The 12,616-nt window shown below is 38.6% G+C and overlaps 1 protein-coding gene across 4 annotated transcripts in view; it reads left to right on the forward strand.

Moving 5' to 3' along the window:
- The window catches only part of LOC124308222 (fasciclin-2), a 75,247-nt gene that overhangs the window by 3,291 nt on the left and 59,340 nt on the right, over positions 1-12,616 (forward strand). The window lies entirely within an intron of this gene.

Here is a 12,616-nt window from a genome sequence, read left to right on the forward strand (position 1 = left end):
GTACACGCTGATTGAATCTGTACGTAATGTCCATTCGCCGAAACACGACAATTTCCAATCAATCCTACCGTTACATCGTGTTCGTGTACATGGTCGCGGAACAAAAACGCAATTTTAACCCCGGCAAGGGCTTATTTTTCAAACGTCAAGTTTATTTTGAACCAGACTAATGCTCTGCGAATAATACCGTCTTCAAGGCGTACAGGGCATCTCCTCTGAAAATATACACGATATCGTTACGGCGAAACGCGTCGCAATCTCAAAGTCGGATCTGAGGTCTCTGAGAGGAGAGCATCAATACGACGATGAGACGAGTATTTCGTGACGTCATATTGGACAGCGAGTGAAGAGGGGGAGCGATTAACCGTACTTGGCGTAAATTGAGTCTCGCCACCCACGATTGCACTGTAGGAACTACGGACAGACGTTTTATATACAGTAATACAATCCTACGTATGCAGAAGACTTGAAAAAGAAAAAAAATATAACCTTAACCTGAAACAACATCATTTTAATATGTAGATGTGCACACGGTTGTTCTTTCGCGGGAAGACGTCTTGAGTGCTGTATAATAACCACCTTGTACTTGAAAATGTTTCAAATTACGTGTTATATCGTTGTACATCACATCGCGCTCACGAATTTTATTTATGGACACAGCTGCTTCCCAGAAATAAATGATAGCTTTGGTGACATTTGCTAAAAGTTTTCACTCGTATCTGAAAAGATTACGAAAACCAGTACTATTCGGATTACACGATTAAAAGGTGAAAGTATACCGATCCAGGCACATTGCGGTAAACTCTCTTAAACTTCCTGCCCTCGAGCCGGTGCAAACGAGAAGTTAGAGTCCACTATAATCAATACCAGATTAGTGTTATTTCTTTTTATAATATAACGAAGAACTATAACCACAACGTGATTGGATCTGCATATTTCCCCAGTTCCTACGCTCATCGAAATCGAACGAGGCTGACGTTATTAACGTTGACGTAAGGGAACATTGGGTATAAAATCATTACTTTGGAATTTTAGAATGATATGTCGAAAGAGTTGGATTCTCAAAATATGAACACGGTCTGCTTCATTACCGAGTTTATTACGGTTTACTAAATTTCGAGCAGTCGTGAAGTTGCGAATAAACAATTTCCTAAACATGCATCGTTGTGCTAACGTTACTAGTTTCAATCTAATGGAATTCATTCGTATGCGTTAATTTGTCTCGTCCAAAAATCCGTGATACAAATTTATCATTAACGATGCAATTACCGTAATGACTTTGAATAACCGATTGACAATCTATTTACGAGGAAAAGGACGGAGTTGTATAATGTACGTTCAAAAAACTGTTATTACATCCTTTACCACTGAGTTCAGGAAATTTCATTGCAATCACTAGGCTATATGCAATCATCTCCATGATATAAAGTCGCATACTTTGGAACAAATTTTATTTCTGGGAATCATTTTTGTACACGTGATATTACGACTCTTCAACAGCTATAGATATGTAATGTGTACCCGGAGCCGAGGAGAAATAAGAGTACGAACGTAGTACACGCTACGCGACACTTTTGCAGATATTATATTTCGTACTTGACACAATGTCAGGGACCATTGCTGTTCGGTCAGTCGAGACAGCTGCTGTATTGGCGTGGGAATGATGGCGAGCAACGTGTTTCAAGTACCGTAGGTACTCGTAAATGTAACACCATACGCACAGATATATTTTTTTTTTTTTGAATTTCTTCGTAACGGTGATACTAAACCGACCGTCCCTTTAGTATTAAATGATTTATGGAGGCATAGCGCAAGGTTTTTACAAAATAATCGACCTCCATTTCATAGAATTCACGCGTCATTTTCTCCAAAGTCATCATCCAACAAAAAACCAACAGCCTTCCATATCTGACATCACACTTTTAAGTTTACAATATTCGTTCTTGCGCGCGTGTGCGTGCCTCTCGTGTCGTGACCCATAGATCACGTGGTTCCCTTCTTTTAACGAGTTTGTGATTACCGAGAAAATTTAGGGTGCTATCATGCTGAGGTGCGCGTTTTATCTACCTGTGCATACATACCGTACGCAACGCAACTTTTGATTCAGGTATCTCTGACGTCTGTATGTACAATTGTACAGTACGTCATTAAACGCGCGCGGTAATTGGGTCGCGTGCTTCTACAAAGTTGTCCATGGCTCAAATACCGACGCTGACACCTACATATACACACGAGCACGTACAGCCGTCTGTATATATAGTTTTGCGTAGTATTTATAGCGTATGGGTGTACTGTCCACTCGCCTGCAGCGGGATAATATCTCCTCGGTCGGAATCCCTGGCCACAAGCTTCAAGGCTATGGCTGTGCATTAATTTTTTTCCCCTATATTTCTTTTATTTTCATGATTATTTTCACGCGATTCTATGTTCTTTTCTTTTTTTCCTATTCAAATCTCGGACAAAGAGTTATTATCGCTGGTTTGACGAAAATTTTTACCATCGAGACAGCTGTAGCAATTGAACAATATTCACTTCGCTGAATTGACAATATGCCGCTCCTCATAAATATTTGATTACGGTAACGCGTTACTGATCTACACAATCAAAATCTTCCGTTAAATATGAATGAAGAATAATTTGGTTACTTAAATATTAACTCATTTTTTTCGTGTTCGGCGGGGTAACAATGAGGTTGATGAAAAACTTGTCAGAATTGAAGAGAATTATGTAAAGAATCTCACTACAAGTTTCTTACGTAATACATACAGTACGATTGTCCGATTCGATTTCAATTTTGTACGTTAAAGATAAATTTCGAGTCGAATGACCAGTCCTCAATAAAATTCACCGTGTTTTAAGCTTGAAACCGAGTTTTTCACATACGTGTAAAATAGTAATTTTCAGTTCATAGAATAACTGAAAAAGGCTGTGAATATTTTAACGTTCCCCCACAACAATCAATTCGATTGTTCGATTCACGACGCTTTTAAAGGAGCTTGAAAAATGTCCTATGCGTATTCCAAGTGATCGGTTTTATGACCAGCCATTCCATTGACCAGGCTTAGGTCTCGCGCCTCGAGGAATATCCGCTTTTACCAAGGCTCGCAGCTTTACCATACCTACCTAAAATAACTCACACCGTAGGCTTTCAAGGCTTGTCAATAATGCGACGAGGTAGGTACGCCGAACTGGGTCCTGCACCACCGTTGCTCGAGTTTTTGTTTCTCCTAATGCATACTTACCTGCGCGCGTTTAGCAGAGGGTTTTCAGTTCGAACACAATCCCTGAACCAGCAGCAGCGGCAAGGGTATTACGCGTGTTTGTGTGTACAACGTCGGAGGGTTCTCGAGGGTTGGTTGAGTTTTGTGAAAACCTGTTCTCGGTTTCTGCAGCATCCAGCAACCTGCCGCCTGTCCGCCTGCCAGCAGCGCACCTGTACGGACAAAGGAATCCCTCTTCTTTTGCTTCGGCTTTTCAACGCGGTCGCTCCGTCCGTTCTCCTTTCCTTCTATCCTTCTTTCCTTGCATTCCCTTACCCTCCCCGACCCACCTCTTTTTCCTCCCGATCCTCCTCAGCCTCCTTCTTGTGCGATGTAAAGATAATAGAGTGCATGTCTTGTGCCGCATACCGAATGATGCTGCTGCTGCTGCAGGTACAAGGTGCGACGACTAAATATGTATAATGTCGTGGCTCGTACTTTTTTTTTATCAAATTTTTCAGCTTGGTACGAGCGAGTCAAGGAAATATCGAAGCAAACTAAGTTTGTTTGTTAGTCTTGATTTTTTGGGGTACAGGATCTAACCAAAATCATTATGCCTGAAATTTTAAACGATAGATTGAACGAACCTTAACGTAGAAGTTTTCTTTTCAGTAAAGATTTTTCTTTAACTGAATTGGCAGTTTATCGATCTATGTTAGTTTCGGCAGAAATCGGCCGAGTTGAGAATTGAATAAGCTCGTTTACACTTTCGGACGAATCTATGATCAAAATATCAAGCACGTTGAAAATCGTACTTGACCGACAATAAGACACCTTTCATCGAAGATGCTCATATATTTTCCACACTAATTATCGGTCTTATCGGAGATCGTAATTAATTAATTCTTATTTCTCAATTTTTGTCAATCTCTTCATTTTATCATAATCAACATGGACGATTAAAAATCGACATCTTGACAGCAAAATCAACAAATGATTACTCCATATAACTATGTAGAAATTCTGCTATTACGTGAATATCAAAGATTCCTCCGACTTTTTTTTTACTTTAATAGCCGTTTTTTCTTCCACAGGCAATACTCTATAAATTGGCCAAAATTAATTAATTTTTTTTTCTAGTTTGTCAGTGGACGAACAACAACCTAAAATTTGAAGTTAGTTTTAGTAGAAAAATCGTGGCTCGTGAAAAAAGACTTTAGTGTTTGTTTAAGAAAATGATTTCGCACGATCGGTGTACTTTTCCAGTGACGTTGAAAAATTGATACAGAACAACGCGATCTCTATAAATTCACACCACTGCCACAAAACTCGAGGCAAAACGCAATCTATGTTTACATTTGTTGATAACTGAAATGTTAACGTCAACCTCGGAGTTTTCGAGTTACTATTCACACGTTGAGGGTATATTGTTTCAATCAGTTTGCGTGGACTCAGATTGCACCTCTGAAACAACAATTCGAACACACTAAAAAAAAAAACCTGCCTCGTAGTTCGCGGAATCCCGCCAAAATTCAAACCGAGAGACCGTTCTGTTATCTGTATACATTATATATGTTACATATATCATCGTTGGGCTTGACCCAACTATAATAATAAGAATAACATAATAAGAAATACATCTACAAGTATACCTACCGTATATACGCCGGGCTTCTTCGTATTTCAAAACACCGCGCGGCGCTAATCACTTCGACTACTCTCTTTTCTCACGTCATTTGACGCCCGTTAAAAAATTTTATCCCGAAAAAACAAAAGCTCAGCTATCGTTATACGGGTACAATTCGTTATCGTTTTATCTGCTGCAAAGTTCTTATTTCTAGCAAGATTACTACAAACAATTACTTCTCAGCGAATATCGCTGAATTACAAGCCTAACCATAAGAGATCATAAATCTCATTCAACCTTCGTTCTACTATGCTTTTACTGGATTCTTCTTTATTCGTTCGATGTATGGAATGTACTGAATCGACATAGAATTTGTAACATGTTTCTTTTTTCAACTTGAAACGAAGGCAGTTTTCCACGGAAAATAAACGTACTGCTCACGATTGCTGCTGTATGTGAAGCCATTCAGCAAAAGTGAAGCTACTGATCAAAAGTGCAGCTTTCCAAAAAGGCGCGGTAGGCACTTAGCAGATTGCGCAGCGAAACGTCCTCGGGAACGTCTCACAGAGATCCTGCACTATTTTATATATACATGTGTTGTGCACGCTGGAAAAGTACGCGTTTAACTTTTTAATTTTTTTTTTCTGCTTCTAATCGACGTTACATATATTCTACGAGTTGTCTGACGATGAAGAAGCATTTTTGCAATCTTGCAGAAAGTGCAACTCTACAGAGTATCTTCTTTATGCATATTCGTAAAGAGCTTTGCTTTTATCTGACAGAGGCTTTCAACGATCTTCCGTCATAGTGCGTATGTCCGGAATATGGTAACAACATAGCATAACTCCACATGATTGTTTGAAGAGTGCTTTCTTTTTTGCAATTTTTCAAATGCAACGCATATCTAATATTTTTAGTATCCCAAAATTAAGAAATCAATGAGCAGAATTTGTTTTCATAAAGATTTCTACATATAATTTTTTGAAATTTGAACACTATTTTTCCAAAATATCGGCCTGGGTTATTGTTTTTTGGAATGCCGCCGTGACATATTGCAGTAATTATAGACCCAGTACTGTTCGTGGTGTTCGTTTTAGGTGGTACGATTTCCGCGTAGGATACGATATAATCATCGCGGTGAAACTCGCCGAACCGTGTTTCCGCGTCACGGACACGTCGTTTTACGAGTGCCACTTCAGCAGTGGTAAAAGTTTCCGTTGAACAGTCGTTGCCGTGAACTGGACTGGAATCGGGTAGTAGCCTCTCACCTCACCTCACGAAACCTCAAAGTCTGTGGGAATCGTCGGATAAATAGACCGCTGCGGCCGGGACGATAAATGATGATGAATAAACAACCGTTGGACAAATTATTCTCGGACTCAATCTCGAGTAAAACTTATAGTACCGCGTTTCGTTGAAATACGGTTGAGGTGCGCGCGCGTTAACCGTCACCGATTAACCCTAATTCCGGTTTACTCGGCCTCGTCGTCAGCTTTGCGTTTACTGATTATGAGTGAGAACGGTAGAAGTTAGCTGACTGCGCATGCGTCAACTTTTTCGGGCGTTCATGCAGGCTGGACAACTCAAGCTCAAGCTTTCGGACAAGGCTTATGGAGGTTATGTGGGTGATGGGCAAATTTTATCTGGTTGAGCAGATTTCACGCACTTGATGGTATACTGTTATTGCCAACTGACCGATGATTGCGTGAAAACTACCAACTACGAGTCATAATTTCATTTCACCGCTTTCCGCGATAGACTTTAACATCTTAAATAAGTAAATCCCCTGCCTTGCAGTTTAAAACATTACCACGGCACAATCCCTGATCGACTAATAGAGTTGAACTATTTTGCGCACGCGCAGTTGGTCACTTAGTCTATTAAGTTTCGCCGTTTTCCTTCAGTATACTACGTATATAAGCTCGCTCATTTATTCATGCACCTTAAACCCACCCTAGAGAATTGAGGGTAGGGAGCATTCGCACGCAGGTAGATATAACGATTCAACTCAAGTGCGATTCCAGTTTAACCCGATTAGCGATTGAACGTGGTTTTTAAATATAAATTTTCGTGCCATTATTTTTTTTTTCACTTGTTGCACTTGTTGATTTCAAAGAAAAACCTCTCACTCAAGTCAGTTGAGTTATATTGGATAATAGCAACGTGTCTTCAACGCGATAAAAGTATTATTTTCAAGTTCAGTTTCTTCGACATGATGTATGGCTGTGAAAATATTTTAACTTATGCGAGAAAGTTCCTTCGGTTCCTGCAAGTCCTGAAATAATGATTACTCTGGAAAATGTTGGTGTTAGGAAAGTGCACGTGATCACGTTTTCCTTGTCTGAGAATGAATGTATACAGCGTGTTATTTGTAGGATGGATATTCCTCGCGATGTTGGTATAAGTGTGTCAATAATTTGAATATTTGTGCAACCGTAAGATAATGCTGACGGCGTATATCAAGAGACCCAGTGAACGAATTATTGCCGCAATTAACAGATAATATTTATATTATATGGTAACACTATTGGGTACACGAATATATAATTACAGTTATTCTCACACACCGTGTACCGGTGTTATTTAGCAACGCTGACAATATTTTCCAAGCAAGTACTATGTTACTGATAATTTTCTGTAAACAATTCATGATTGTTTTCAGGGAGAATATACATGGAGCGTTCCACGTCAATTTGACTCGTGTCCGACTCTCAGTGCCTTGGATTTGATCCGCGGGTTTTTTAACTATAATAATTATTCCAATTTTTTCCTGTTTTTTCCTACCCCTCGGCGCAACAAGAGTTCCGATAATAATATTTTGACAGTGATTGCAACATTTTTGAAAATTATGAAAAAAAACCACCAATTAAACTTTTTCGAAGTTATTCTCAAGCTGCAATGTAGCAATGTTTTTCATTCGACGTTCGGTTTTATTAGCGTTACTACAACTTTGTAATGAATTCCGATCATTCAACAACGAAATAACCGCGGTTTTCGAAAATGATTGTAGTAAATGCCGAACTCTGGCATGTCATTCGATGGAAGATTCCTAATTTCGTCAAATTCCATAAGCCATAGTTTCATGAGTTTATTTTCCTTTTGACACACTTATTGTGAGTTACCATGCCATAAAATAATATTCTTCGTGACACAGTCTTCTCGGCCGCGTTAAAGAAAGCCGCAACACTTCGAGCTACGATCATGCAGGAACACAAGGGCTTGCCATGGATACGCTGACTCACTAGCTTCGAAAGAAATCCGTAGCTACGCGTAGGGTTTGATCAGACGTGAATCATGATTCGCACATGCAGCACCACAGTTCGAACCGCAGAACTATTTCCGAGAACGGAGAATCATCTCTTACTATCGCTTTCCGCGTAGCATCCATTTAATCATTCCACCCGCGTGTTCCACACCTTGTAGAATTCACGATTGCTTCGACATTCCGACCGACGCCGCGACGAGAGATTCTCGTTTATCACTCAATCATGTGCAGATATAATAATACTTTGCAAATCGCGTTATTTTATCCAGCAGTTCTGAAGAAAAATTTATGTTTGAATGAATGCAAAGTAAATGCAAAGCAATTCTATCGAATAAAAAAATTTTTTTTTATTTTGTTTTGTCAAATTCGACTCGATATATAAAAATATAAATAACTCAGACCTTCGATTTTTTTCTCATCACGATTCTTGATCGATTTTTCCCCAAATAATATGATGCTGAAGAGAAAAAAAATATTTCGATGCGAATAATTTGCATTTCTTGATCAACAATTGAAATTTTTCAAGAAAGAAAAATTCCAAAAGAATTTCTTTTACTCTACCCCAAAATTAACGCTGAGGGTATTTAATTTTTTTCACCTAAATGGGAAAATCCAAGCTTGTTGAGGCACGTGTTCCAATTGACGTAGCGGCTTGAAACTTGACACAGATTTTTTTTTTAATTATTTGGAACAGTTTGAGGTAGGGCGGGGGGGAGGGGGCAATGAAATTTCCTAAGCCCCCTAATTAAGGACCACCTTAATATATTATACATATATATGGGGCATTCTATGACATCGCGATCAAGATTCTACGTCGATGTCTCAAATTAGCTTTATAACTTTTTGTTCGAAAGTAAATGAAGAAAAATCCAATCGCAATTTCTTTTAGCACATTTCAATCCAGCGTATTTGAAGTTTGATTTGCAAACTGGAAAACCCACTTTATAAAATCTGAAAAAAATTCAGAAAAATCTTATAAAATATGACCAAATTTTTTACACCTATTAGAAGGTGGAGATTTCATAACTTCAAAAGATGAATAAGAAAAATGAAAAAAAAAAATAATTATAATTCTTCGACTGCATTTTTTACATAAGAATAAATAAAAAATATCGTTTTTTAGAAAGTTGGTTTTTGCCCAGTTTTTAAATCATACTTGAGATACGCTGGGTCGAAAAATTCTTAAAAAATTATAACGTCAATCTGAGACATCGACGCAGAATCTTGATCGCAATGCCATCGAATGCCCTATGTACCATAATATGCTAACTTTTTTTAATCGATCTATACGAAAGTGTATTATACCTGTATACTTTTCACAAAACTATATTATAAACGCATTTACGATGCACATGCTGTTACTGTGTATTAAAGGTTTATTTAAAATGACAACGCGACAAGAGGTGATGAGAAAAAACTGTCTAGGTACAGATAGATAATCACGGCGAAAAGCAGCCGCGGGTTTGTTATTTTTGAAACGGACATACCCATATCCCCCTCGCATAACGTACAAATATTTATCAAAGCGCGTAGGGGACACGGTGTATAATTAATAACTCAACTCTCGCACAGCACTATGCGGATAGCGCGGAGTCATTTTGTTGAATAGATCGTAATTCACGTGGTTTCGTGGCGGAGACGGTGGCGATGCAGCAGCTTGGCTCCAGGGCTGCAGGGGCGGAGGGAGAGAACTCTTCAATAGAACCTAATTCGTGCTCAATGCCGGGCGAGGTATCCATCCCTTCGGCGTCTATCATCTACGTCGTGAAATATGATAAGGGTTGATTTTGATGAATTACTTATTACTTTTATTCATTTCGCTTGTTGGCACAAGCAAGAACCGCACTGCGCTCCACGCCCGGTGCAATAATCACCTACACTCGTCGTAGATGGAGGAGTTCCTTTTTTCCTGCCTCCGATCACCCTTCGCTACGTCACGACACCGCTGTAAGCATTCCTACGCATCGTTTTATCAGATTGATCGAGGGAGCTTGTGTACAATTATTGTACATATTATACACCGCTGAAAGAGCGGTTACTTTTTTAAGGAACGCGTTTCAACGGAATTTATTTAATAACGATCAGAATAATCACTGTCATTTCCCGCCATACCCGGTAGCGGGTCGAATATCTTCCCCCCCCCCCCCCCCCCCCAGAATTCTACAACAGACTTGTGCGGGGCAAAGGAAGAAATGGACTAGTGACCACCGTTATGCGGCTGCACCCTTCTTAAGATGCTCAATAGAAATACCCGCATTCGCACAAGGGACAAGAAAAACTACAGAAATTTTTGCCCAGGTGTAGCCGGACCAAGTTCAAACTTCAATCAACAAATTCGACGCCTTAAGCGACGTGACTCGTCTTGCAATGTTTGCGAGCCGGCTCATGTACGGTAAACGTCGGTTGTATAGACAGTTCGGTGCCAATGCGGTGTAATTGAAATTGGGTGTTGCAATCAGTGGAATGTCATGGATAGAAAAATATATTTTCAAAATTGATTCCCCAGTTCACAGGAAACGTCAAAAACACCAAATTTTTCATATACTCACAGTTTATATTTACTAGGGTGTTTCAAAAAAAGACGAATTTTTTTTTTCTTATGGTATCCAAAAATTGATAGTATACCTAAAAACAAAAATTTTGGCGCCAATACGAGCTCTTAATATCAATAGTAAGGTTTGCCTCTGTCCATTTCTTTATTTTCCATTTAAATAACACGGGAAATTTTTTTTTTTTTTATTTCTGAATTTTTTTACTTTGGAACGGTTCATCGTAACAACAATCTGAAAAGAGAGATTTGTAGGAAATTTCACGCTCTAGAAAAAACGTCCGAAGATCAAAGTTCCTCAGATCAACCGTTTCAAAGATATCAGCGATCAAAAATAACACTAATCAAAAATTTCAAATATTTGCCGATAAAACTGCACAAAAATATCATATGCCATATTTATATTATTTTTTATGTAAAATTACTTTAATTCTGTTAACCTGAGACTGTAAACTTTTATTTTTTTTTGCTAATTAAATCAATACTCAACTTTATTGGAAAATATTTGAAATTTTTGATTAGTGTTATTTTTGGTCGCTGATATCTTTGAAACGGTTGATCTGAGGAACTTTGATCTTTGGACGTTTTTTCTAGAGCGTGAAATTTCCTACAAATCTCTCTTTTCAGATTGTTGTTACGATGAACCGTTCCAAAGTAATAAAAATTCAAAAATAAAAAAAAAATTTTGCCAGTGTTATTTAAATGGAAAATAAAGAAATGGATAGAGGCAAACCTTACTATTGATATTAAGAGCTCGTATTGGCGCCAAAATTTTTATTTTTAGGTATACCATCAATTTTTGGACACCATAAAAAAAAATCGTCTTTTTTTGAAACACCCTAATATTCACAATATAACATAGTCATTTCATCATTCGTGTTTACATCTTGTTGCGTATGTAAAAACGTGTTGAATTATCTACGCTTCGTATTGAAACGCTATTTATTAGGTTGACAAAGTTCAACAGAATACGATTAAATCCGATAACAGGCAATTTGCTTCACGATTATCCGCTAGATAATGATTTCATTTTGTTCCCAGTCGAAGAGTTTATAAAAATTTGATTTTTTGGAACCCAATTTAGTAAACGCGAAGTAAAAATTGTTTATAAATCAATATTTTAAAGCTTCCTGCGGTTATTATCGGTAATGTTAATGACGCTATCTTCAACCTTCAAAAGTTCAACCGGATTCCGTCAAATGCGCTGTAACTTGTTTACGAGTATTTCAAGGTTGTGTATATTATCAAAATCTTTGACATAATTTGTTCTCACGTAAACTGCAGTTGCTCAATTTTGTGAATAAACTGCGCTTTGTTATAATACACATGCACACACATACACGCGCGCGCGCGCGCGATATAATTCATGAAATTATTAACGTTTATCTTCCCAATGTTTTTATACAACTTGATTGAATTCGGACTTTTTTCGTCCGTGTAGACAATCCGATAAGCCGCGCATCGTTGCTCTCAGTACGCGCGTACAACCACCAACGAAGGGATGGAAGTCGATTGCGTTTCGCGTATAGGCATGCGGAAGCTGCCGTGTGCCGATGTACGGTATAAACTTCAACTTGATAATGGAAAGCAGCCGCGCACAAACCTAATGCCATTGAGTGGTAGGTAAATAATTGAATTTAGATCGAAGGGTTGTCTCCTCGCAGCAGCCCGCGGCACCCTGCTTTCTCAATTAATTTGTAGGGCTTCAAGGGGGCGCCCGCTACATTCGAACCTCAAACCCCTGCCGGGTCTCTATCCCTTGTAAGTCTTCGCTTCCGTTGGTTGGAAAAACAATCACTAATTTCGATGCTGTGCTTGTTATAAACCTGCGACGATTGTTCTACGTCAATCGAGTTCTCTGGCTCTCTATAGTATACGTTGATAAATTGGACTCACAATTGGTTGAATGAAGAAAGTGTATAAAAGTTTGAAATTACTCTGATGCGGTCGTATTTGTTTCCTCCTCCTTGTTACAT

This window comes from Neodiprion virginianus, chromosome 6 (assembly GCF_021901495.1).
Source record: "Neodiprion virginianus isolate iyNeoVirg1 chromosome 6, iyNeoVirg1.1, whole genome shotgun sequence".
Lineage (NCBI taxonomy): Eukaryota > Metazoa > Arthropoda > Insecta > Hymenoptera > Diprionidae > Neodiprion > Neodiprion virginianus.